General features: G+C 45.7%; 1 pseudogene; it reads left to right on the forward strand.

Moving 5' to 3' along the window:
• The first annotated feature begins 1,197 nt into the window (after positions 1–1,197).
• Positions 1,198–24,106, forward strand: LOC114693804 (annotated as a pseudogene).
• The last annotated feature ends 215 nt before the right edge of the window (positions 24,107–24,321 follow it).

A 24,321-nucleotide genomic window follows, 5' to 3' on the forward strand; every position in this document is an offset into this window, starting at 1 on the left:
CTTTGTGTTCTGCCTTCTCATTGGCTCTAAACCCAACCACAGGACTTCCTCATCACTGCCTGTCTATACAGACCTCCAGGCCTCTATGGTTGGTACCGAGATTAAAGGCATGTGTCACACAGAGATTCTGCCTGCCCTGTGATCGGATTAAGGGCATGTGCTACCACTACCAGACTTCTGCTTAATGGCTTGCTCTTAGCTCTGATCCCCAGGCAACTTTATTAACATACAGATAAAACCACATTACAGCACAAATAAAATATCACCAGAATATAAGCAAAATACACTATATACATACATGTATGAAGAGTCCATAATAAAACTCGTGTATCGTTTATGCTAATAACTTTTATATTTTTGGTTGTGAGCCTAGCCTCCAACGGCTGAGCCATCCCTCCAGCTAATAACTATTTTAAAAAAGTTATTCCACTAGCAACCATTAACCACATACAGATCTTAAGGGAAGGAGCCCTTCCCGACCCTTGCAACCCTTAACTGGAGGGGTGGTTGGCTGTCCCTCTCACCCCAAACGGGGTCCAATCTTGTGCAGATTTTGAAAGCACCACATAAATCCTGGTTCACATTAACCAGACCATGAGAGGTATGTCCATCAACAGCCCAGTTCCCTTTGTTTTAGCAGCTTTGAAAATACGACCAAGAACCATCACCATGATGTCTCACAAATGAGGGACGGGGGAAGCCTGAGAAATACTGTACGCTGTCCCACTAGGAGCTCAGGAAAGCCGCAGGAAAGCAAGACGCGATCCGCCACGGCTTACCTGCAAGCCGCCAGCCGCGTTTCCAGTCCCCGCCCCCTCCCAGTGTGACAACCGCCCGGCTAGCCCATCCTTAGGCGTCTCCAGAGGTAAATGCTAACTGGGGGCGGTGGCACGCAGGAGCCAGCGAACCTCTCCTCCCAGCACCCGGGAACGCGCGGATCCGGACTGTCCCGAACGCCCACCCACCCACCCACGGCGCTCGCTCCTCACCTCCGACACGCTGCCCGCAAACAAAGGCCCTCTTCGGTGCACCAATCGCGTTCGCTGGCCTCTTTCTAGCCCTCCAATCAGACTCTAGGGTGTGGTCATCGCGCCAGACTCCGCCGGCCTCCGATTGGCCGGCGTCTTCCTGGTGCGAGAGGCTCTGCCCAATCAGCGCCCGTCAGTCCACAGCGCTCGCCCTAGGCCGGCTTCGCGAGCGGCGCAGCCGGTTGAGGAGGGCGGGAGGTGGGCGGAGCGTCCAGCGCTGGCCCCGCCTCCTCGCCCTCGCTGGTCCCCAGTATCTTAGACACCGCTGGGAGCTGGAGATCCAGACAGGTGAGCCCCGCGTCCGGCAGCCGCCAGGATGGAGTTCGTCAAGTGCCTAGGCCACCCGGAGGAGTTCTACAACCTGCTGCGATTCCGCATGGGAGGCCAGCGGAAGTTCATACCCAAGATGGACCAGGTAGGCCGAGCATCCCTGTACCCTCGCGGTTCTGGGGCCCATACGGGAGGACGGCCCCGGACGCCCCGGGTCCGTGGAAGGAGGGGTCCCGGCCTGGGTCGCGCATCCCGGCTGGACCCCGTCCTCTTGACAGGCCCCGCCCTACCCCCCACCTGATTTCAAAGGTTTCTGCCTGTTCCAGCCATTGCTTTACCTGTGCGCACTTTGGCTGCGCACTTTATTTTCCCGAACTTGGGGTTTATTTTCACTCCAACGGCCGCGTTCCAGAATTGAGATTAGATAGAACAGGGTTGGGGAAAATTTTGTGAACATAAGGAACCTGTAGGAATGATTATATGCCTATCTCTTCTGGAATGAAAACTTAATTCCACATCCACCCACTCCTTTCAGTTTTCAGACACATCACCTCCCTCATATCCTCACCTTCCTGCAGCCACTGTTTTCTTTCTATTTTTTTTTTTGTTGTGCGCACATAATCCCCAAAACTTGCTTGTATTTCATCGCACTGTACCCTTTGTTAAATGCGTGCTTTTATGATGCCTAATAAATGTATGTAACTGTTGCTTGAATTAATGGGTTACATCAAAAATTTAAAAAATTTCCCCTCCATTGGAAACATCACAGACTCTGTATTTTATTTAAAGAGATTCTTGATTGGTGTCTTTTGTTAAAACGCTTTGATATTCTCGTAAACGCAGAATCCTCAGTTTTTAAGATTAGCTCTGGCTGGGCAGGTGGCCCACGCCTTTAATCCCAGCACTGGGAGGCAGAGCCATGGGGAACCCTGTGAGTTCGAGGCCAGCCTGGGCTACATAGTGAGTTCCAGGAGAGGTGCAAAGCTACCTGTCTTGAACCTCTCCCCCCCTCCCCAAAAAGATTTAGCTCAGACAAGTGCCACCTTGCTGCCATTCTGCAGACACTTACTTAGGGGACACCTGCACTGTGATAAGTAGGTGCTGTGTTGGTAAAGCATGGATGGCAGTGTAGTAAAGAGCATAGACAGAAGACCATTGAAGAAATAAATACAAAGAGAGGATGCACAGTTGTTAGATTCTTGCAATGATAAGTGACCAAAAGCAAAGCTTCTCTGCTTTGTCACACACACATTTGGTCTGTGACAGCTCCAGTGACAGGCTGTTCACTTCTGCCTTCTCCAGTCACTGCCAGTTCCATCTTGTCAGGACCCTTATAAAGTGTCACACATTGTTTGTATTGTAGAAATCTGAAGAAGGAGTTCTGACATGTGAGGTTCGCTTCCCTGCTGTCTCTAGTACTGTTTAACTCTTCAACTCCTGTAGTCTAGCAGTCAGCTCTCAAACTCACTTTCAGATGTAAGAGTCTATATTTTAGCCTCGTTCGGATGTAAGATTCTCTCTTTGATCTACAGGGTGTCACTGTGTAGCTGTTGCTGCCTTGGAACTTACTGTGTAGACCAGGCTGGCCTTGTAGTCACAGGGATCTGGAACCTAAGATAAAGACTGTCTGCTTACAGTCCAGGTTGTTTGTCTGCTGACACCTCTGGTGATGGTAATTCACCCTCTGGGGAGGTGTATTCACTGTCTCTCCCATTCCAGGAAGTTCAAGTGTTAGAAAGTCTTGGGCTGAACTTCTACCCTTTGCTCTGCTTTAGAGCCAAAGGGAGATTCATATTTGATTTTGCATACAGACCTTAAAGTAATTAAACTCTCATGGTCTCTAAGAATACTGATTCATAGGCAGGGGTGGTGGTGCACACGCCTTTAATCCAACCATAAAGGAAGAAGATGAAGGTGGATCTCTAGGAGTTCACGGTCAGCCTGATCTACATATCGAGTTCTGAGGCTAGCCGTGGATACATAGTGAGAGCGTTTGGAACAACAGACCAAAAAATATTGTTACAAAGCTATGTGCATTTAGTTACTTGTATGATGGTACTCTTCCCAGGCCATGTCCCGGATCTTCCTTTTCCCTTAAAGTTCAGTTTCCATGATTACAAGGTACTTGGGCAGTTTTGGTCTGGCTGCTTCAGAACTTTACATTTCTTTCTTATTGATACCATTATTTCTAGTTCCCATACCTTAAGATGGCATTAACTGATAACACTCTGGGCGTTTTGTTTTTTGAGACAGGGTGTAAGCTGATCTGGAACTCAATCAGGCTGGCTTTGAACTCTGAGCCTCCTGAGTGCTGGATTGCAGGTGTTAGCCTCCAAGCCCAATTAAAAAATTTGTTTTCATTACAAGATAGTTCATGCAAAAAAAAAAAATCAAAAGATATAATATAACAAACTGTACCTGAGGTTCAGTATGTATTCTTTTTGTCATATTTACTTCGTTCTCTTCATTTATTTTTATTAAGAAATTAAATATTCAGAAACAACTACAGCAGTAGCCTGTCCAGATCTAGTTCAGAGCTGAACACACTTGTTGATGTCAGGAAAGTGGACCATACCTGCAGACAAGGCGCTTCTGCGCCTGATCTTGACCTGCTCGGCCCTCGCCAGTGTTCACCTGCTTTTTCAGGCAGTCTTCCTCACGCTGTGGGCTTTACAACTGTGGGCACCCCAGATCTGTAATGACACATGTCTGGCACTTTTTCCTCCATCCTGTACCTTGCTGAAAGACTTTTGAAACTGAAATGTGTTCCTTTTAGTTAGTTTATTTAGCTCTTGGTATGTGCCAAACACTATTTTACATACCTCCCATCTGTTGTTACATAAACATCCAGCCTCCCTTTGCGGATCTACTGTTTTCCTGTTCTGTAGATGGGGCTCAGAGAGCTTAGTAAGTTAGCTGAGGTCCTGTAGCTATGGCGTGGAAGCTGGGTTTTGACTCTCAGTCTGAGCACAGAGCTTGTTCACTCTCTTAAAAAAGATTCACTTTTATTTTTTTTTTAATTTGTGTGTGTGTGACAGTGTCTGTGTGACTTTGTGGAGGTGAGTACAGTACCTGTGGAGTCCAGAAGAGAGCATCAGAATTCCCCTGGAGCTAGAGTCAGGGGTGGTTGTGAACTGTCTGATACCAATTCTGGGAACCGAATTCCAGTCCTCTGCAAGAGCAGTACTTGCTCTTAACCACCGAGTCGTCTCTCCATCCCCTCCAGAGCTCTCTTTATCCAGATATGCTTAGGGTAATGAAGCCCAGAGGTACACTAAGCAGCTAAGAGGTGGACACACCAGCTTGTTGCACACAAATGCCTGTCCTCAGTGGTTCAGAGGCTTTGAACAGCAAAGGAACTTAGGAACTAAGTAGCCTGACTGGCAGGCAAAGTAGCACGGCCATCAAACCTAACAACCGGAGTTCAACTCCCCAGACCCACACTGTAGAAGCGGACAGAGCACAGCTCTGACCCCCACATACCTGCTGTGGCACACACTGCCCTCTGTCTACAAAAATAAGTAAGTAAATAAATAGTAAAAGGTTTTTTGTTTTTTTTCTTTCTGACAAGACTTCAATCCCACTGGGCGGTGGTGGCACACACCTTTAATCCAACACTGGGAGCAGAGGCAGGCAGATTTCTATGAGTTCAAGGCTAGCATGGTCTACAAAGTAAGTTTCAGGACAGGCTCCAAAGCTAAGAGAAACCCCTGTCTCCAAAAAAAAAAAAAAAAAAAAAGACTTTAATCCCAGCACTTGGGAGGTAGAGGCAGGTGGATTTCTGTGAGTTCTAGCACATGCCACTGCACACACACACGGCAGTCCTAGGACAACTTTGTGGAGTTGGTTCTCTCCACCGTCTTTCTTTACGTGGGTTCCAGGAATTGAACTCAGGTGGCCAGTCTTGTTCAGCAAGCATACTGATCCTCTGAGACATCTTGCCAGCTTCTCATTTAACTTTTGCTTAGGGCTGGGATTGTAGAAACATGTGCTGCTTCCTAATGCTAGTGAACGACTAAAAGATGGCTTAGTGTAAAATATGCTATGTGTATATTTGTCCTAATTTTAGGAAACCAACCTTAGTGGTTTAAAGGAACAACTGTTACTTTAGTTCTTCACAGTTGTCTGGGACAGCTGGGTTCATTTCTCCATGGCCTGCTCAGCTGACAGGCAGCTTGTGGCTGGATGAAGGGGTGGATAGCAGGGTACAGCCAGGATAGGGGAGACACCCATCTCACCAGGCTGCAGGCTTGTCCTGGGACTCCTGGACACTGGAAGGGAGCAGACCACAATGCCCACACACTTTTTCAGACTTCTGCATGTGTCACATCTGTTACTGTCCAGTTGGACCCCAAATGTCACCAGAGGAGCCAGGTATGAGGAGGAGAAAAAGAATCCCTCATGATGGGAAGAGTCACAGACTTTTGTGGCCATGTTTACAATTTAGTGCACTTTGTCACTCTTAATAATCTGAAAGGGACAAATACTGTTGTTGCTGCCATTTTGCAGATTACAGGTGTCTCTGGGAAGCTCACCAGGCCTGGTCACACATGCACACTGTGCTTCTTTCTAGCTTGGAGGCTAGTCAGCTTAAAAAGCTCAGGTGTTGCATGAACCCAGTTAGCAGGCCAGAGTGTATATGTAATTTAAAAACAAAACAAAAAAACCTAGGCAGAGACTTGGCTTTTGTCAAACGTGTTCTATTGGGAGAGGAGGTAAGACAAATAACCAGAGTTTCAAGCAGAAATTACCAAAAAGCAAGTCACAAGAGGTCGGAGGGGTGAGGTCAGGGGATGGCAGATTTTAGGGTTGTGATCTGGAGCAGGGGACTGTTTCTCTCTTCCTCTATAAAAGGAGAATTTTACTTAAATATGCTGATTAGTAAGTATTGTTTTTCACTAATATATGTTATTGGAAATGGCAATAAAATGAAAGTCAGGATTATATATCTTTTTTTTTTTCTTTAAAAGAAAGCCTTACTCTTTGGACAAAATAATGTGTATCCATGTTAGGAAATGTAGGAAATACAAATAAAGGGACATAGCTCACAGGACCCACCAGGGTCCAAGGTCTCTAACATTCCAGTGCAACTGTGGATTGCCTTCTAGCAGATATGCTGTATTTCAGAAAGGACTCCCTCGTTAGGTAACTGTGTTTCCCATTTCTTAGAATGAGTGGAGAGATTGTGTGCAAGGGGCACGGGGGAATTCTGTACCTTCAGCTCGGTTTTCCTGCTCATAAAACGTTCATATAAAACACACACACAGGGCATGGGGAAATTCTGTACCTTCTTCAGCTCGGTTTTCCTGCTCATAAAACGTTCATATAGAACACACACAGTACAAAACGGCAGTTTTGTGTTGGCGTTTGTAAGACATCTTCCAAACCTCTAGTTCTTTGCAAAGTGTTTTTCGTCCTTCCATGTTTTTCTTTGCGAAGACCAGCTCACTGCACATCGCTGCGCTTCTAAGAGCAGCGATTGTAGGGTTTCTGGCGGTCTTAACTGGGCTAGGGACAGGAAAGCAGTGCCGCAGTCGCGGAAAGCCAGATTCTCTTCAGAAGAAAACGATTGCAGTGGGGTAAAGAAGCCTCGGGGTAGAAATGGGCTCACTCCTGATTATAAGAGAAACTTCGGAGGGTATGGGTTATTGTTTAGGTGGGCCAGTGTGGTCACTTGTTTAGGTTGGGCATTTTCAGCTGAAATTGGGCTGTGCAAAGACAGACACATTGCTGGGTGTGGTGGGTCCACACGTGTAATCCCAGCACTCATTCGGGGGCGGGTAGAATGGTTGTACAGTCAAGTTCGAGGCCAGCCTGGTCTACATAGTGATTTCTGAGCCAACCAGAGCTGGGTCGTAAGAGACTGGCCTCAAACACAAAACAAACATAGAGCACTTCAGTTTACCAAGGGCCAGCCTAGTTAAGAAGATTCAGAGCAGCCTGTCTTGATAGTTTTGTCTAGGAAAAACCCCATCACAGGGAGGGAGAGCAAGGGGTTCCTGCCGGTGGGGGCGTGGCCAGGGGCGGTAGTGGGCGTGGCCAGGACCTGCACGTGTCGTGTGGTGTTGTTCAGTGAGGCTCCTCCACTCTGGCCAGAGCCAGCCCTGAGGTGGGCCTATGGAGGAAGGGCTCCACGCCACACTCCTCATGGCAGTCACCGGCAGCACCAAGGCCATGGCCCTGGTCAAGCGCACCTTGGTACTTAGCCCGGTCGCCGCGCCCAGGACTCCCGGCTCGCCCCCACGGGCTGCTCCTGGCCCCCGACCTCCTGGCCTTGCAAGGATTGGTCCCGGGCACGGAGCCCAGCTGCCAGCTGCCTGCCCCAGCCCCACTCCTGCTCCACGTCTGCCACCACGGTGTGTCTTCTCTGCCCACAGGACTCCCTCAGCAGCAGCTTGAAGACCTGCTACAAGTATCTGAATCAAACCAGTCGCAGCTTCGCCGCCGTCATCCAGCGCTGGATGGGAAAATGCGGTTAGTGGAGAACCCTGACTGGGGAGCCGCTTTTCCAGGGACTTTGAGTCACTGCAGCCACGTTGACTTGCCACCTAGAATTATGGGCTCCTTGTTGTGGCTTAGGCAGGACTAACCCCCCTCCGCTACGCCCACGTGTTTACTTGCAAATGCCCTTCCAGGCACCTGGCCATCTACCAGCGTCCTTTCAGGCCAGCCCTTCCCGAGAAGGGGGTGGGGCAGCCATGTTTATTACTTTCGCTTAGTCCTGGCACCTGCATCTGTCAGTGAGCAGGCCCGGCGTTTTTCTTGGCCTGCTTGTCACCTGACATTTTAAGCATACTGAGCCTTCAGAAGCCTCCTCATGTGCACATTACACACAAGTTTACACACGTTACTGTGACAGCATTCATGCTGAAAAGTTAAATACTCATTCCCTCTAAACAGTTGCCTGTTGGTCTCAGACATGCATTGGTTAAACATTAAGCATTCTAGGAGTGGTATGGCATCCACTTGCTCAGCATTTCATTTTACTTTTTTATAAATAGACTGTAGAGTTCATTACTCCCATTGAGACGGCAACGGATCTAAGTGCTAAATATGCTAGGCTTTGGATAGCACTTTCTAGCCCTGCAGAGCTACTGGTGAGACACCTTAGAAATGGCCTGGAACAAGTTAAATGACAGTTATTGAAGTAGGGCTCACTTTGTAGCCCTGGTTGTCCTGAACTCAAGAGCCTCCTGTCTCAGGCTCCCCAGAGCTGAGATTACAGGCATGAAGCGCTATTCTGCTTTAAATGTTATTTAAAAATAAATGTTTTCAAAAAGAGGCTGATGAAATAGTTTAGCAGGTAAAGGCACCTGCTGCCAAGCCTGGTGACCTGAGTTGAGTCCCCAGAACTCACATGTGCTAAGGAAAGACTGATTCCAGAAGCTGTGTCCCACATGTGCTGGGGTACATTTATGCTCACACACACACACACATCAGACACATCCACACACACACAATAGATAAATAAATGTTGAAAAGCACATGCTTGTTGCCATGCTAACAGCCTTCCCTTTTTTACAGCCACGCAGTATGTGTGTTTTACCTGGTTCTCCGAGCTCTGGACACTGTGGAGGATGACATGACCATCAGTGTGGAGAAGAAGATCCCAATGCTGCGCAACTTTCACACTTTCCTCTACGAACCAGAGTGGCGCTTCACAGAGAGCAAGGAGAAGGACCGCCAAGTGCTGGAGGACTTCCCCACGGTAGTGGACTCTCCTCTGGGTACCTATGGTGATAATTAGTAGGACAGTTGGAGGGCAGCCAGATGTGATGGCTAAGAACTCTGGCAGCTGAGAGTCCAGAGCCAGACCTTTCTGGTTAGAATCCCAGCTTACTAAGTGGTAATGAGATATATACCTCCTCCCTACCTTGGTTTCTCTCTATATGGTAGAGACGATAACAGCTCCCCAGTTCTATACTATAAGTCCCTAGTCTGTTCTTACAGAAAGATACATTCACATTTCAGGCTTCTAAAAGATAGACTCTCAAATATAAAAAAAAAAAAAAAATGGATTTCCAGACTGGCTCACACAGACTTGTTGCCTGTAGTGAGGCTGGCAGTCTGAGATTGTTGTTCAGCATGGATCACACCTGTGGGTGGGGTATGGGCTCCTGCAGCAGTCAGGTGAGATCCTTGGAACTTTCCTTAGTTGTGACTCAGTATTTCAATCTGCATGGGTAGAGCTGCAAGAGTTGGGTAGTTTCTTAGGTATAAAGTTCTTAGGCGTGCCTGATGCATACTAAGTGTTCTGTAGGTGTTAGCTCTTGAGGTGGATTAGAGTTAAAGCCCTAAGCTTTAGGAGTCCTCCTCAAGTTCATGTTGTCCATGGACCTCACTTCTTTTTCTAGAATTTGCGTGTTTAGCAAAGTCATGTGGTTCCTGATACTCCACAGAGTGCATTTGTTTTGTGCATATTTGCTAGAGTTTTGGAGAACGTCCTTATATGACTTTGACAGTGAAGGAATCTAGTCTGTACCTTTGAGTGGAGAGAGTCAGGTGAATAGAGAGGAGTCCAGCCAGGTTTGAGAAAGACTTCTTTTGGGAAAGGTCTGTTTCCACTTGCTGAGATCATGTTCTTAGGGCCAAAGCCCAAAATACGGTGTGCTGTACTCTGACTCTGAGAAAGTCTGGAGAAATGAGTGAGCTGTTAGAGCTCTGACGTAGGGAAGGACCTGGGGCATTGGTGTCCTTCAGGTACCCGACAGCCAGTGAATGTGTTTGCTCTGAAAACTCACTGTGAGCCTTTGAGCCCTGCTAACGGAGATGAAATGCTGTGAGCCACCTGGTTGCACCTTTTAGTAATAGAAATGGATTTTGTTTGTCTCTTCCATACTAGGTATGGAACCCAGGACCCTACGATCACTAGCTACTCTTATTTAATACTACTCTAGATTCTCAGCCTACCCTCCCCCCTTTTTTTCTCTCAGATAGTTTCTCAGTAATTTGCCCAGGCTGACTATGAACTCACTTTGTGTTTTAAGCTGCCCTTGAACTTGTAACCCTCCTACCCCAGCCTCATGAGGAACACCAGACTTGCCTCCCAAAATACATTTCGCTTTGTTTTTTACTGTGTTGCTTGGCTGGCCTAGAGCTGGCTGTAGACTAGGCTGGTTTGGAACTCACAGAGACCTACCTGCCAATGTTTCCCTGGTGCTGGGATTAAGGGCTACCACACCCGTCCAAAACTACTTTTCATGCTGGGACATTATAACCTTTAAATGCTTTCTGGTTGTGGGATAATTTTCTTATATGGATCATACAAATTTTAATATAGCCTCATCTGCCCAGCAGAAAGAATACAAAAATGTGAGAATGTTAGTTAAAATAATTTGGGGGAGATAGATAATTTTCAGATCCTCATCTAGTACATTTGGAAAGTCCAGTGTCTTCTTTGATGTTTGTGGCAGTCCTATGGGAAGGGAATGTTTGGCTTTGGAAGGCTTCAAAGGTGAGCAGCAAATTGATCTTTTCCTGTTTGAACAGGAAGGTTAGGAAATAGCGAATTGTCCCAGGTAGAGAAAAAGGGAGCTGAAAGTTATAGGCCAGAAAGAAAGAAGAAAAAGCCACTTGTGATTGTGAGCGTTGATAATCCTGATAGAGGGGAAGCATCGAGAAGCCGTGTTTTTATCTGAATGAGAGATCCTCTCATCTCTGGGAATCAGCTTAAGATAGGAAGATGTGGCAAAGATGTGTTCAGAAGGGCTGTAGAGAAGTCTGGCCCTGGGACACCTTTCTTTAGGAGTAAGGTGCTGTCCTAGTGCTGGACAGAGCTGTGGCAGGAAGGGAAAGGAGCGGAGTGGGGTGTTGGGTTTGAAAAACCTGTAAGGTATCAGGCATTTTAAATTCAAATCTAAAAGATTTCTAGTCCTTATAAAATATGCTTATCAAGGCAGGGTAGATAGAATGTACTTTAAAGGTCAATTTCTTAGCTCAGTTGATAAATTTAAAAGTTTTGCCACATATGATGTGCAGACCTCCCACTTGCATGCATTCTTGTTCTGCGAATAAGCCAAGCAAACGCTCTTTTACTTGATACACATTCTGTGTATGAGCATGCTGCCTCATGTTTGTCTGCCTCAGCCTTTAGGGTTTTTTGTTTGGTTGGTTGGTTTTGTTTTTTCAAGACAGGGTTTTTCTGTGTAGTCTTGGCTGTTCTGGAACTCGCTGTATAGACCAGGCTGACCTCGAACTTAGAGAGATCTGCCTGCCTCTGTATCTCCAGTGTCATGGGAGTGTACTACCACCACCATATTTGCCTTGGCCTTTGGAATGTGCACCACCCCTGGCTTATACTTATACCATCTGTGGTGTAATCTGTCCTTTCTACATTTTTGCATATGAGGAAACTGAGGTATGGAGAAATTAAAGTCCCTTGCCTAACAGGGGAGTCAAGATTGAACCCAGGGTGCCCGGCCCAGAAACCCTGTGCTGACTCTGCATCTTTTCTGCTGCCTCTTCATAGCTGGGTGAGGTAAGGCAGTGGAGGCAGAAGGATTTTAGGAGCTCAAGGCTAGCCTCGGCTACATGTGAGTTTGAGGCCAGAATATATGTAAACTTGTCTGAAAAAAAAAAAAAACCCACATGACAAGAAGAGGTTAAAACAGCCAGGCACGTCTGCACACATCAGTAATTCCAGAGAAGCCAAGGTAGGGGGACCAAGAGTTTAAGTCAGTTCTGAATATCATCATGAGAACCTGTCTCAGAAGGAGGGTGGGGCTTAGGACAACAAATCGGCCAGTGTTTTAATGTAATCTGTCCAAGGCCTGTCCAGTCTATAAGGGGAGGAGTTTCTCTTTGAAAGTTAATGAAATCTGCCTCTGGCCCTGTTTGGATTTGCCTTTATTGTCCCAAGAGACTTATCACCATAATGTGCCTTTCATGTCCTTGGAATGGCCAGCAAGTGATACTGGGACCTGGAGTGTGCCATAGCTGTGACTCGGTTCCCTAAGGGTGGGAGAAGCCCTCCTGGCTTGTGTCCCACAGTAGAGCCTGAAGAAAAATGCAGACCTTCCCTCAGGGTTCCAGAAAGACAGAATTCTTCCTTGTTTCACTGGATACTTTTGTTTTCATTTGCTTGAATTAAAGACACTAGCTTCAAGAAAAAAGTACTTGGGGAACCTGACTGATGAGGGAAGTGGCTGTCTGGTCTGGCTTGTCAGCTCTACGGGGTTGTGCCTTTCTGTTTGGTAGCACGAAGTGTGTAATCTTGTGTTTTGTTTTTATGGCCTCCATTTCAGATCTCCCTGGAGTTTAGAAATTTGGCTGAGAAATATCAAACAGTGATTGCTGACATCTGCCAGAAAATGGGATGTGGGATGGCAGAATTTGTGGACAAGCGTGTGACCTCCAAACAGGACTGGGACAAGGTCAGTGTCTCTGTAAGCAGGGTCCACCTCTGCTGAGTTAGACAGCCAGCTGTCACCATGGTGAAGCTCAGAGCAAGGACAGCAGAGCCTCCAGATCTGGGTTTTCTGGGTTAACCAACATCTGTTGCAGTTGACCGTGTCCTCATACCCACTTAGCCTAAAGTTGAATCCTCTTGTCAGTGACAGTGCATACCCCAGAGGGCTTACTGTTGCCAGAGTGAATTGTGACGTTATCCCTGAGGTGCTGTGAAAGACTAGGTAAATGGCCAAATCATTTTCGATATGCAGAAATAACAGTGCTTTTCAGATTTTAAAAACAATGCTTGTTGTTATTTTCTCTTCCATTATGGAATACTGTGCATGTACATACTTTAGTGTGTGAGTCACCAGACGAGTTATTTCTTCTTTTGCTTTTAGAGTAACTCAGTGGTAGAGTGCTTGTCCAGCAAGCCTCAGGCCCTGGGTTTTTGATCCCCAGTGATGCCAAAAAAAGACAAAGAATAATTAGTAGATGTATACAAGTTTTTCATGCCTTCTTTCTCAATGCCTGGGAAGTTAAGCCGTATCTAGAGAGGACTTTCTTGCAGTTCTCACTGTAACATGTCCAGAGAGATGGAGAGCGCAGCAGAGCATTAGATGAAGTCCCAGCCTGAAGCCCATTTGTAACTTGCACTAATCCACTTATGAGGATGGAGCCTTCAAGGCCTTCATCTCCCACGAGGGAGGCATCTCCGCCTCTGCACTGTTGCACTGGAGACTTCCCAGCATGTGCTTTTAGAGAAACTGAATCCATAGCAACTGCTGACGAGAGAAGAGCTGTCCCTGTGGGCGTGTGCATCTTCTTCCTGTGGGCATGTGCATCTTCCTGGGGAGATGAAGGATGAAGCAAACACAGTAGTAGCTGGTCTGGCCAGAGTTTCTTCCCTACCAGCAGTGTGGGATATAGGCCAGGCTAGGACTTGGTAGGCTACGATTGACTTAGGAGTGCTTGCTTGCTCACTTATGTGTTGACCTCACATAAAGAGTTTATGTGATTGTATTTGTCACAGTGCTTAGGTTCAGATCTTGAAATAGACTGACATATTCATTGATTCAGTGTGGGTTCAGGGGATGTAATCAGACCCTGGGCTCTGAGCAAAAAAAAAAACAAAATGCCAAACTTGGCTAGGCATGGTGGCCTGTGCCTTTTATCCCTGCACTCAGGAAACAGAGTGCCTGTGAGTTTGAGGTTAGCCTGGTCTCCATGAGTTCCAGGACAGTGAGGGGCTACACAGCGAGACCTTGACTAACAAAACAAAACAAAGCCCTTAGACTTAGTGGAAATATCTTCAGAACTGCTGCTTATACCCTCCAAGTTAGGACATGTGTGATTGGGTGTTAGACCAGTTTCTAATTCCAATGCAGAGTTCAAAGTCCTGGCCAACTCTTGGCATGGCTCATTCAGGACTAACCCCTTTTCATCTGTGTTGAATGGGAGTTCTGATCAGATATAACTGAATGCTTTATGAATTATTTTCCCTTCAGCTTTGAAGGCAGATAAATTATAGGTCTCTGTTCTAGAGGTATTCTACCCAAGAGCTATTATCTTGAAAACGCAGTTTTCTTAGCACTGTAGATGCAGGAATATTTTTCAATATCTAGTCTGGATTTTGTGTTACTGTGAACAGTACATTATATCCCTTTTTGAGTTGATGGGGGGGGCAGAGCAAGCACTTTCAGGGGGAAGAAATTCTTTGGCAGTTAAACATTACATTTGCCAAAAAATCTTGCTAAGACCTTTTGAGAAATGTTGGTTAGGCCGGATTCATAGTTCTAACCCTAAAAGCCAGCAACTCTGGATGCTGAAGTGGAGGGTCACAAGATTGAGGCCTTCCTGGTCTACAGAATAGGGCAAAAATAAAGGGAGTAAGATCCTGCCTAGTGTACGCCTTTAATCCCAGCACTCGGGAGGCAGAGGCAGGCGGATCTCTGAGTTTGAAGCCAGCCTGGTCTACAGAGTGAGTTCCAGGACAGCTAGAGCTACATAGAGAAACCCTGTCTCAGAAAAACAAAACAAAAAGCAAAGCTCTGCAGTTCAAACCCTAATATAAAAGAGAAGAAATAAAATAAAAATAAACACCTCTGGGTTGTGGCCCTAGGCTTTGCAGATGAGTGACCACGGGCAAGGTAACTGACCTGTTTGTCAGTTTTGTCATCTGTGCAGTGGGGGGCTGACATAGGCCTTGTGTGTTTGTGGATTGAAGGCATGCAGTGCTCACAGGGAGTCAGGAACACGGTGTAGTTACATCTTGATTGTATTTTCATGTGCTTTGGGTTTACTCAAAAGGACAGCTCAGATATTGTGTTCTGGACTCCCTCTGTTGTGGCTAGTGATGCCTGGTAAGACCTTTCTGTGTCATTATTAAAGGTGTTACACTGGAATTTTTTGGCAGTATTGCCACTACGTTGCTGGACTGGTAGGAATTGGCCTTTCTCGTCTGTCTCTCGGCCTCGGAGTTTGAAGACCCCTTAGTTGGTGAGGACACAGAGTGTGCCAACTCAATGGGTCTTATTCCTGCAGAAAACAAATATCATTCGTGATTATCTGGAAGACCAACTTGAAGGAAGAGAGTTTTGGCCTCAAGAGGTAACTGATATGGGATGCTTAGGGGAAAACAGTTTTAGACTCTGAAAAATGAATCATTGAACCCAATGATTGCAAGTGACTAATCAAAATAACCCTGGCAGCATCAGAATGGATAAAGTCCATTAATTAAGTCATTTGCTTTGGCTAGACTGGCTGCATCCAGGGAACTCAGGCTTTGTGAATGAATACCTTTTCTGTCTCTGGCAGACTTCCTCCAAATCATAGGTAAATCCTGGGCAAACCAACTTGAGCTCTCAGGGCTGGGACTTTTCCCTGAATGTACTCCTGTAGCCACAGCCTGAGCTCTCTGACTGCAACCCTCAGTAGGTTTGCCAACACAAGTGGGATGGGTTGGATCCCGCGGGTGCTTGGGCGAAAACTGCAGAATGTCCACTATACGCGACCTGATTTAATTAAACCTGAACAAAAGCTTGAAAATTCAGTGACTATTTATTGAGATCCCTCCAGGATTTTCTTCTTACTTTTCATAAAATGTTCTAAAGCCAAGTGCTTTTAGAATAAGAATAAAAGGATAAGTCACAAAGTGAGGAAAATAGATTTGCAATGCATATAACAGATGCAAAAATTTATATTCTAATATAAAAGGAACTATTTTATTTAAAAAATCTCAAAGTCTAAAGTTTGGGTATTTGCCTTGGCTAGCCTTGAACTCAGGATTTTCCAGCCCAGCCTTGAGGGTGCTGGGACTGCAACAAAGAGACCAGCCATCTTGTGGAAAAATGAGCATGTAGGGTCACTTACTTCCAGGTGACTTAGGCAGACAGACTTGAGGAAGGTTTCCTGCCTAGCTCTACCCTTTGGTTATAGATGAAATTCTAAACTGTCTTATTAAATAAGAAACACAGAGCAAAATGCAGAGTTAAAAGCCCAGAGATCAGAGCAGTAGCCAAGAGCTAAGACCACTTTATCTTATCACTTGCTGCCCTGAGAGACCTTCTTCCTGTGTCCTGTCTTTTTATTGCCTTTCTGTCTATATATATTGTATATAGTTTTTCTTATTAGTTATAACTTTTTCCTTTTTATTATAATAGAAAGGGGAAATATGGTAATATTTTTATTTGTGCTGAAATGTGATTTTATTTGTATGTTAATAAATAAAGTTGCCTGGGGGGTCAGAGCTAAAAGCAAGCCATTAGTGGAAGTCCAGCGGTGATGGCACACGCCATTAATCCGATCACATGGCAGGCAGAGTCTCTGTGTGTTCAAGGATACAGCCAAGCAGTGACCCGAACCTTTAATCCCAGTACCAACCATAGAGACCTGGAGGTCTATATAGACAGGCAGTGACAAGGAATCATGTGGTCGAGTTTAAAGCAATGAGAAGGTAGAACAGAAAGGCAATAAAAAGACGCGGTCACACAGGAGAAGGTCTCTCTGAGGGGAAGGAACATCATGGAGTGTTTAAGATAAGGTGGTCTCAGCTCTTGGCTACTGCTCTGATCTCTGGGCTTTTAACTCTGCATTTGCCTCTTGTTTCTTATTTAATAAGACTGTTTTAGAATTACATCTACATTTGTTTTGTTATATGTAATTTTACTATTTTAACTATGTAAAAAGTTAAAAACCTTCCCTTTTGAAAAAAAGATAAGGGGAAGTGCTGTGGGATGTTCTCTATGCTGTGAATGTGTTGCTCTGATTGGTTAATAAATAAAATGCTGATTGGCCAGTAGCCAGGAAGGAAGTATAGGCAGGACAAAGAGAAGGGAGAATTCTGGGAAGTGGAAAGCTGAGGCAGAGGAGACACTGCCAGCCACCACCACGGGAAACATGATGTAAGATACCGATAAGCCACAAGCCATGTGGCAAGATACAGATTTATAGAAATGGGTTCATTTAAGATATAAGAACAGATATCAAGAAGCCTGCCCTGGGCCCCCACCCATTGCATGCTAAATGGTCTATGCTGATCCCCCTCCAACCCCTGAGGAAACCTCATAATACATGTAAATTCTCCACCTGTGCCCCTGTTGACTTGTCTGTATTTCTTGACTGATCAGGTGTGGGGCAGATACGTTAAGAAGCTGGAAGACTTTGCTAAGCCAGAAAACATAGATGTGGCCGTGCAGTGCTTGAATGAACTCATAACCAACTCCCTGTACCATATCCCCACGTCATCACCTACCTGTCAAGGCTCCGGAACCAAAGTGTGTTTAACTTCTGTGCCATTCCACAGGTATGGAGTGTCGTGCTTGGGCTGGGTAGAAGACAGTTTCTGTCTTGCTCTGCTGTATTCAGGGTCATGGTTTCTTAAAAAAGTGACTCTGGTGGATTTTCTTTTTGCTCAGGAGCAGTGAGTTACAGCATTCAAGAACTAAGTCAACTTTTCCAGAACCTACCTTCTATCTAGATTTACCCTTTTTCCATCATCTATTCTAAACTAGCTAGATCATTATGTTAATAAGTAAAGCTTGGCCTCGGCCTGCATGGCCAGCATGCTGTTAAAACCAGGTAAGGCTATTACATGAGGCATCTTAGCAAGTCATGGCTCGTGCCACTGAGTAACCACCCTGAGTTAGATTCCTAGCATTCCACATTGCCTACATACATGAAATGAATAAATAAATGGATTAACTTCTTCACTAAATACCTAAGTATTTTTATCCTTTTCTGTACTCAAGATAGCAATATAGATCTAGCCTCTGTATATATTTTTAAACTTATTTTTATTTATGTGCATTGGTGTTTTGCTGAATGTATGTCTGTGTGAGGGTACCAGAAACCCCTGGAACTGGAGTTACAGACAGTTGTGAGCTGCCATGTGGGTGCTGGGAATTGAACCAGGTCCTCTGGAAGAGCAGCTAGTGCTCTTAAACTATTGAGCCATCTGTCCAGCCCTGCTTCTATATTCTTACACTTATTAACTTCTTTTACCAGTTATTTCTGTAATTAACTCCCTCAGAAGTTTGGTTTTATGTGGTACTGACAGCTCTGAATGGTGCTCAGCTAAATCTGTATACCCAGCTTAGGTTTCCATCAGGATAAGAATCATTCACTTTTGATCACAGACCACTCCCCTTGTTTTCATCTCACAATTTTTACTGGATAATGGTTATATTCATAATAGGATAAACTAGAAAATTCTTTCCAGATATTATTTTGAAATATATTTCTGTTATAGTAACTCTCTGAGTGCATACAGCACCTTTTGTTACATCTTCATGAACTGAGATTCCTCCCTCTCCTGTTACCTGTAGGTAATGGCCATCGCTACACTGGCTGCCTGTTACAACAATCAGCAGGTTTTCAAGGGGTCGTGAAGATTCGGAAGGGGCAAGCGGTTACCCTCATGATGGATGCCACCAACATGCCAGCTGTCAAAGCTATCATACACCAGTATATAGAAGAGGTGGGTTTTTAGTTAGTTTTCTGGGCAATTTGTAGCTGTTTTATGCATTAAATCATGTCACCGATGAACCAGATCATGTTTAGATAGTAGATGGTCCTCACTACTTAGTGTTATAGCCTAAAGAGAGTAGTTGGTATCCCTTACTAGAAAACACACGCACAGAGCCCTGCAGGCCCTATGATGACATGGAAGAAGCAAGGCTGTACTCTGAAGTCTCCTGAGCTGTGAGACGATGTTAGAGACCAGCCAAGCTTGTTTGATGGGTGAAGGATATGAGGCGGAAGCTAATGCAGAGCATGGCTGAGTGAATTTATGTGTTGAAATGCTCAGTGTAGTATGTTCTATCATATCATGGATCTTACTTGAAAACCTCCAGTAGGAGATGTAGACAAAGTAAGGCTGTTACTTGCAATCAGTTCTTAAGTGTGTTTGTTTGTTTGTTTGTGCAACTCTCATTTCAAATGCCAAACCCACTTTATTCAGCAGATCATACCTCCCAGGCTGTGCCAGCATGCATAGCAGGTAATATGTGACTGGAGCATAGTGTCTGCTCAGGCTGGCCTTGAACTCACTCTGACCCTCCCTCCTCAACTCCCCAAGTGCTGGGACTACAGGCCTGATTTGGGAATTACCTGGTTCACTGATGACTAATTTTAGAAAATCATTTTTTTGAAAACTTTCATGGACACTAAAATTCATTTTTTTTATTTTATTTTGTGCTTTTCTTGACTATTAGGATTCAGTACTGCTGTGGGTTGAGTCTGTGGCCGAAGGGGGCACGGTTGCCTTTGTGAAAGCCACAGCTGTAACTCAGCCACTGCGTTCCCTCCTCTGTAACTCAGCCACTGCGTTCCCTCCTGGTGGCTGCTTTTGCAACTTCAGGGCAGAGTTGAGTAGTTACAACAGAGGAGTCCAGATAGCTAAAAATAGCTCTGGGCCTTTAACAGAAAGCTTGCTGACCTCTAATCTAGGTTTTCTAATTTCTTTAAAGTTACTCCAATGATGCAAAGTAAAGTTTGTATTAGTATTTAAGTTGATTTGATGCAGAAAAAAATTTAAATTGTAAAGTTCAGACATTAAAATCTGAGCTTTTATGTCAGCCTTATGGAAAATTTCCAATGATGTTTTTATAATGAAGATGTGCAGCCTGGAAATATAACACAGCAGGTAGTGTTGGCCAAGCATGCACAAAGCCCTAGGTTTGATCCTCAGCACCCACCATATCAAGTGTGCCATGGTGGAACATGGCTATAATCTCAGAACTGGGGAGGTTGGAGGCAGGAGGATCAGGTGTTCAAGGTCATCCTCACCTGCATCACAGGTTTGAGGCCAGCCTGAGCTACAAGAGACTGTCTCAAAATCAGTCAGTCAGACCTGCTGGTGTCTAGATGCCAGCTGCAGCCGATCCTGTTTCTCCTCAGATCGCTTCTGCCCTTGTAGGAAGGAAGGCGTGTCTCTTCTGCTGTCTGTCTCCTCAGTTGTACTGAGAATGTACCAGGAAAAAAGGCTTCCCAGAGGCCACTAATGCCTACAGAGAGGTGCAGTGATGGCCCATGTCCTCTGAGCAGGTGGACAGATAGATCAGAAGTAGCCAGAACAGCCTGGCTCAGAGCAGCCTGCGAACCTGTCAGCCAGGGAACTCTTCCTGCTGTTTTGGGATAGAAGTAATGTGTAGGCAAACACCTGGAAACTTCCATCTCCTACTCTGACAACTGAATTCCTTGGCAAGGGCCATTGTTTTCAAGTTTCTGTGCCTCCATGTGGCTGCTCTGGGGCCTTCTTAACTGTACAGATTTAGCACTTGGGTGTGTATAAACCTAGAAGAGGAAGAAATGATTTGATGGCCTTTGATAAACTGGAAAACCAGTGTGTTTTAAATCCTGCTCTCCCCCCCACCCCAGAGTCACACAATGACTCTTTTCTCTTTGGAACTGGTTGCTTTCCTGTCTTCAGAGATGCTTGTCTCCTGTTTGACCCCTCCTCTTCCTGCTCCTGAGCCTTTCTGCCTTTCTGCTATCCTTTAGATGTTGAATTGCTTTGCAGTCTGTCTTGATTTTGTTTATTTTCCTATCATGTAGATGTTTCATGGCTATTACCCAGCTAATGCCTTGGACATGAACTCTAGTTGTTAATGACATTGCCATCTACCTTAATCATGGAATCCCTGGGACACATAGAGCCCTCACATGCCGAGATCGACCACCTTCTCGGGTCTCCATGGGCACTGCCACACACACGGTACAACAGACATACATGTAAGCAAAACACCCATGCATATAAAATAAAAATAAATAGGACTGGGGCTGCAGAGATGACTAAGTGGTTAAAAGCACTTGTTGCTATTAAGGGGACCCAGATTTGATTCCAGCACCTAAGTGGTGGCTCACAACCATCTGTAACACCAATTCAGGGGATCCAACAGGCACATACATGGTGCATATACATGCACGTAGGCAAAGCATTAATATACATAAAGCAAAATAAATCCTTAAAATTTAATAATAATTGTAATAATAATTATAATAAATAAGTAGATAGGACGAGAGAAATAGGTTGGTGGATATAAAGCACCTCTCACCGAGGCCTGATGACCTGAGTCTGGTCCCCAGAACCCACTTGATGGAACGAGATAATCAACACTTGTGCAATGGCATGTATGTGTTCACACACATAAATATGTAATCAATAAAACCAGCAATAGTAATAATAATTTTATCTCCAAGTTTTCATTATACAGTGGATTTTTTTTCACAAAAGTATCTGATATTCTTTACCCCCGCACCCAAAAGAAACCCAAATAGAATTAATATAGGGAAATAACAGAAAATCGGAAAGAGGCGATACTAAATTTTTTAGTATCTTTAGTTCTTTTTTTTTCTTTAAAGCCAAGGCTTTGTTTTGCTGCCCAGGCTGGCCTTGAACGCCTGATCTTTTTACCTGAGCCTCCCACATGCTGGGATTACATGTATACAATACTGCACTTTTTTTTTTTAAAGATTTATTTTTTATGTCTATGAACGTTTTGCCTGTATGTATGTGCACCATGTGTGTACCTGATGTCTGTGGAGGTCAGAGGGGCATTTTGAATCCCCGAGTCCTGAATTAGAGATGGTTGTGAGCTGCTATGTGAGTGCTGGGAACTAAACCCAGGTCCTCTGGAAGAGCAAATGTACTTAACTGCTCAGCCATCTCCCCAGGCCCTATCTATTATTTTTAAAGTTAAGTGTAGGGGCTTAGTGGTTAAGAATGTTTGCGGCTTATGAAGAGAGCTGGGGGTTCAGTCCCCTGCATCTCACACCAAGAGGCTCACAGCCACCTGTGATTCCAGCTCCAGGGGGATCAAACACTCACTTCTGTCCTTTGCAGGCACCTGCATTCACATGTCATACACTCACACAGATAAACACACATTTGCAAAAAATAATTTAAAACTTATTTTAGATTAAAAAAAATTCTGCTTATAACAGCACTAGAAAACATGAGTGAAAACCCCACATGCTCTACTTCTCACCCACAGGCTGGGGCCGGTCCTTCTAGGTCTCTCCCCCTGCCCATAAAGGCCAGGACATGGAGTGTATGGCAAGGATATGCTTTGAAGAAGACAGGGCCGGTCTCTTCATTTTACTCCCTAGTTCTGGATATACAGGGTTTACATCACTATGGACTTGCATGGTGTGTTGCCCTGCCACAGGCTCCAAATAGTGGTGTGGTCAGTCATGGGCTAGAACCTCCAACACTCAGCCAAAGTAACCCATTCTCTTTGAAAGTTAATTTGGATAGTCCATTATAGTGATGGAAAGCTGCTATGTCCGTCAATGACATGTCAAAACAAAATGGTACAACCGGCCTTCACCCTTCATGTATTCTGGCTTCTTCTGTAGAATGAAGTCCTGCATTACTGGGTTAGAGGTAATCCTGCATTACCAGGAACTCTGGAACTGGGGTTGCAGGTGGCTGTGAGCCTCCATGTGAATGATGTGAACGGATCTCTTAACTGCTGAGCCATCGCTCCAGCCCTGGGTCCTGTTTATTTTTAAATGATCTCACTCTATAGCCAGGCTGTGCTCAACTCACATCCTCCTGGGTGCTTAAATGATGAAATGGACACCATGCGCCTGGCTAAACATCTGTACAATGCCTGTTCCATCATCTCTACCTCATGCCCCAGTTTCTGGCTCAGTTTGTCATCCCTCCTGCCAGTAAGCTGGCAGTCTGATTCAGTTGAGACTTGGGGGATAGGCAAGAGACTGGTGACGGTACCTGGAGGTGCACTGTGGAGGGTGTAGTGGGGAGGAGAAGAAGTGGCAGTGGCCTTGCTTGTGTGAAGAGAGGCACCCAGGGGCCTGTGCAGTTGGAAGAAGGTATGGCCAAGTCACTTCACGTCCACAGCAAGGAGCTGCAGGTAATGGGAGGGCACGGGAGTTACTGAAACAGGTTGTCCATCTCTGTTGACCTTTGAACAGATGAGTGGATCTGGGGCTCAGATGTGAGTCACTAAGGCATGACTCAGGCAGTGGCGGCATGGCTGTGGAAGGAGAACAGGACTCTGCAGATGTGCAGGAGGTTCCTGTAAGGAGCAGCCCTGAGGAGTCCCGGAAGGACTGCATGGCGTTCCCTGCAGTTCCTGCTACGTTAGGCCATTCACCTGAGCTACTTTTGCCCAGCTGCTGGGATTGGAGTCTCCCATCCAGCCCATGCCTTTGGTCAGCTTAACTGCATCATGCCAACATGCCCCGGGCACCGTGAGGTATGCGGATCTGGAGTGGTGCACTTAGTGCTCCTTGTTGGGGTGTGCACTGACTGGCTTCCTCGTCAACAGGACACACCTAGGTGCACTTCTGCTTTCTCAGAGTAGCAAGTCACTGCTGTTCTCCAAACTCAGCTTTCTCCTTGGTGACATGAGAACAGGTAGAACCAACCAGGGAAAATGTCTGCAAGTGGCGTACTCGAGACCGTGCTAAGTAGCTTTTCTTCTTTCCCTAACAGATTTATCACCGGATCCCCAACACAGACCCGTCTTCTAGCGAAACCAAGCAGATCATCTCCACCATCCGGACACAGAACCTTCCCAACTGTCAGCTCATCTCCCGAAGCCACTACTCCCCATCTACCTGTCGTTTGTCATGCTCTTGGCTGCCCTGAGCTGGCATGCCTGAGCACCCTGTCCCAGGTCACAGAAGACTATGTGCAGACAGGAGAACACTGATTGGATCTGGCCGGAAGCCGAAGTTCACATGAATGGGTTTATTTACCTTTCCTCCGGGTGGATTTTGACTTCCCTTTCGTTTTCCCTACTTTTCTCTCGGAGAACTGTGTGTGGGACCTTTAGAAACTGCAGAGGAAAGGACACCTTGCCGTCAGCAGCCTGGTGCTTGTTGGGTCGTGCGGGATTCCTCTGCCTCTTGTAGCCATTGGCAGCCTGCTCACTGACTGCTGCGCTTTAGAAGGGTGGCCATATGGGATGCCACGAGATCCTAGTGAACCTGGCTAGAGCGATAACTGAACTTATTTAATTTGAAACAGCCTTTGAATACCTATCATAATAGAAAATGAGGTGACTTTTCCTTCTGTCTGCTTCCTGCTTTTCTCATCGGTTTGACAGTGGAATGCGTTAATCGTCATCATTTCTAGGTGATACTGCCAAGCCTCCCAAGAGTG

Source organism: Peromyscus leucopus, unplaced genomic scaffold, assembly GCF_004664715.2.
Source record: "Peromyscus leucopus breed LL Stock unplaced genomic scaffold, UCI_PerLeu_2.1 scaffold_243, whole genome shotgun sequence".
NCBI lineage: Eukaryota > Metazoa > Chordata > Mammalia > Rodentia > Cricetidae > Peromyscus > Peromyscus leucopus.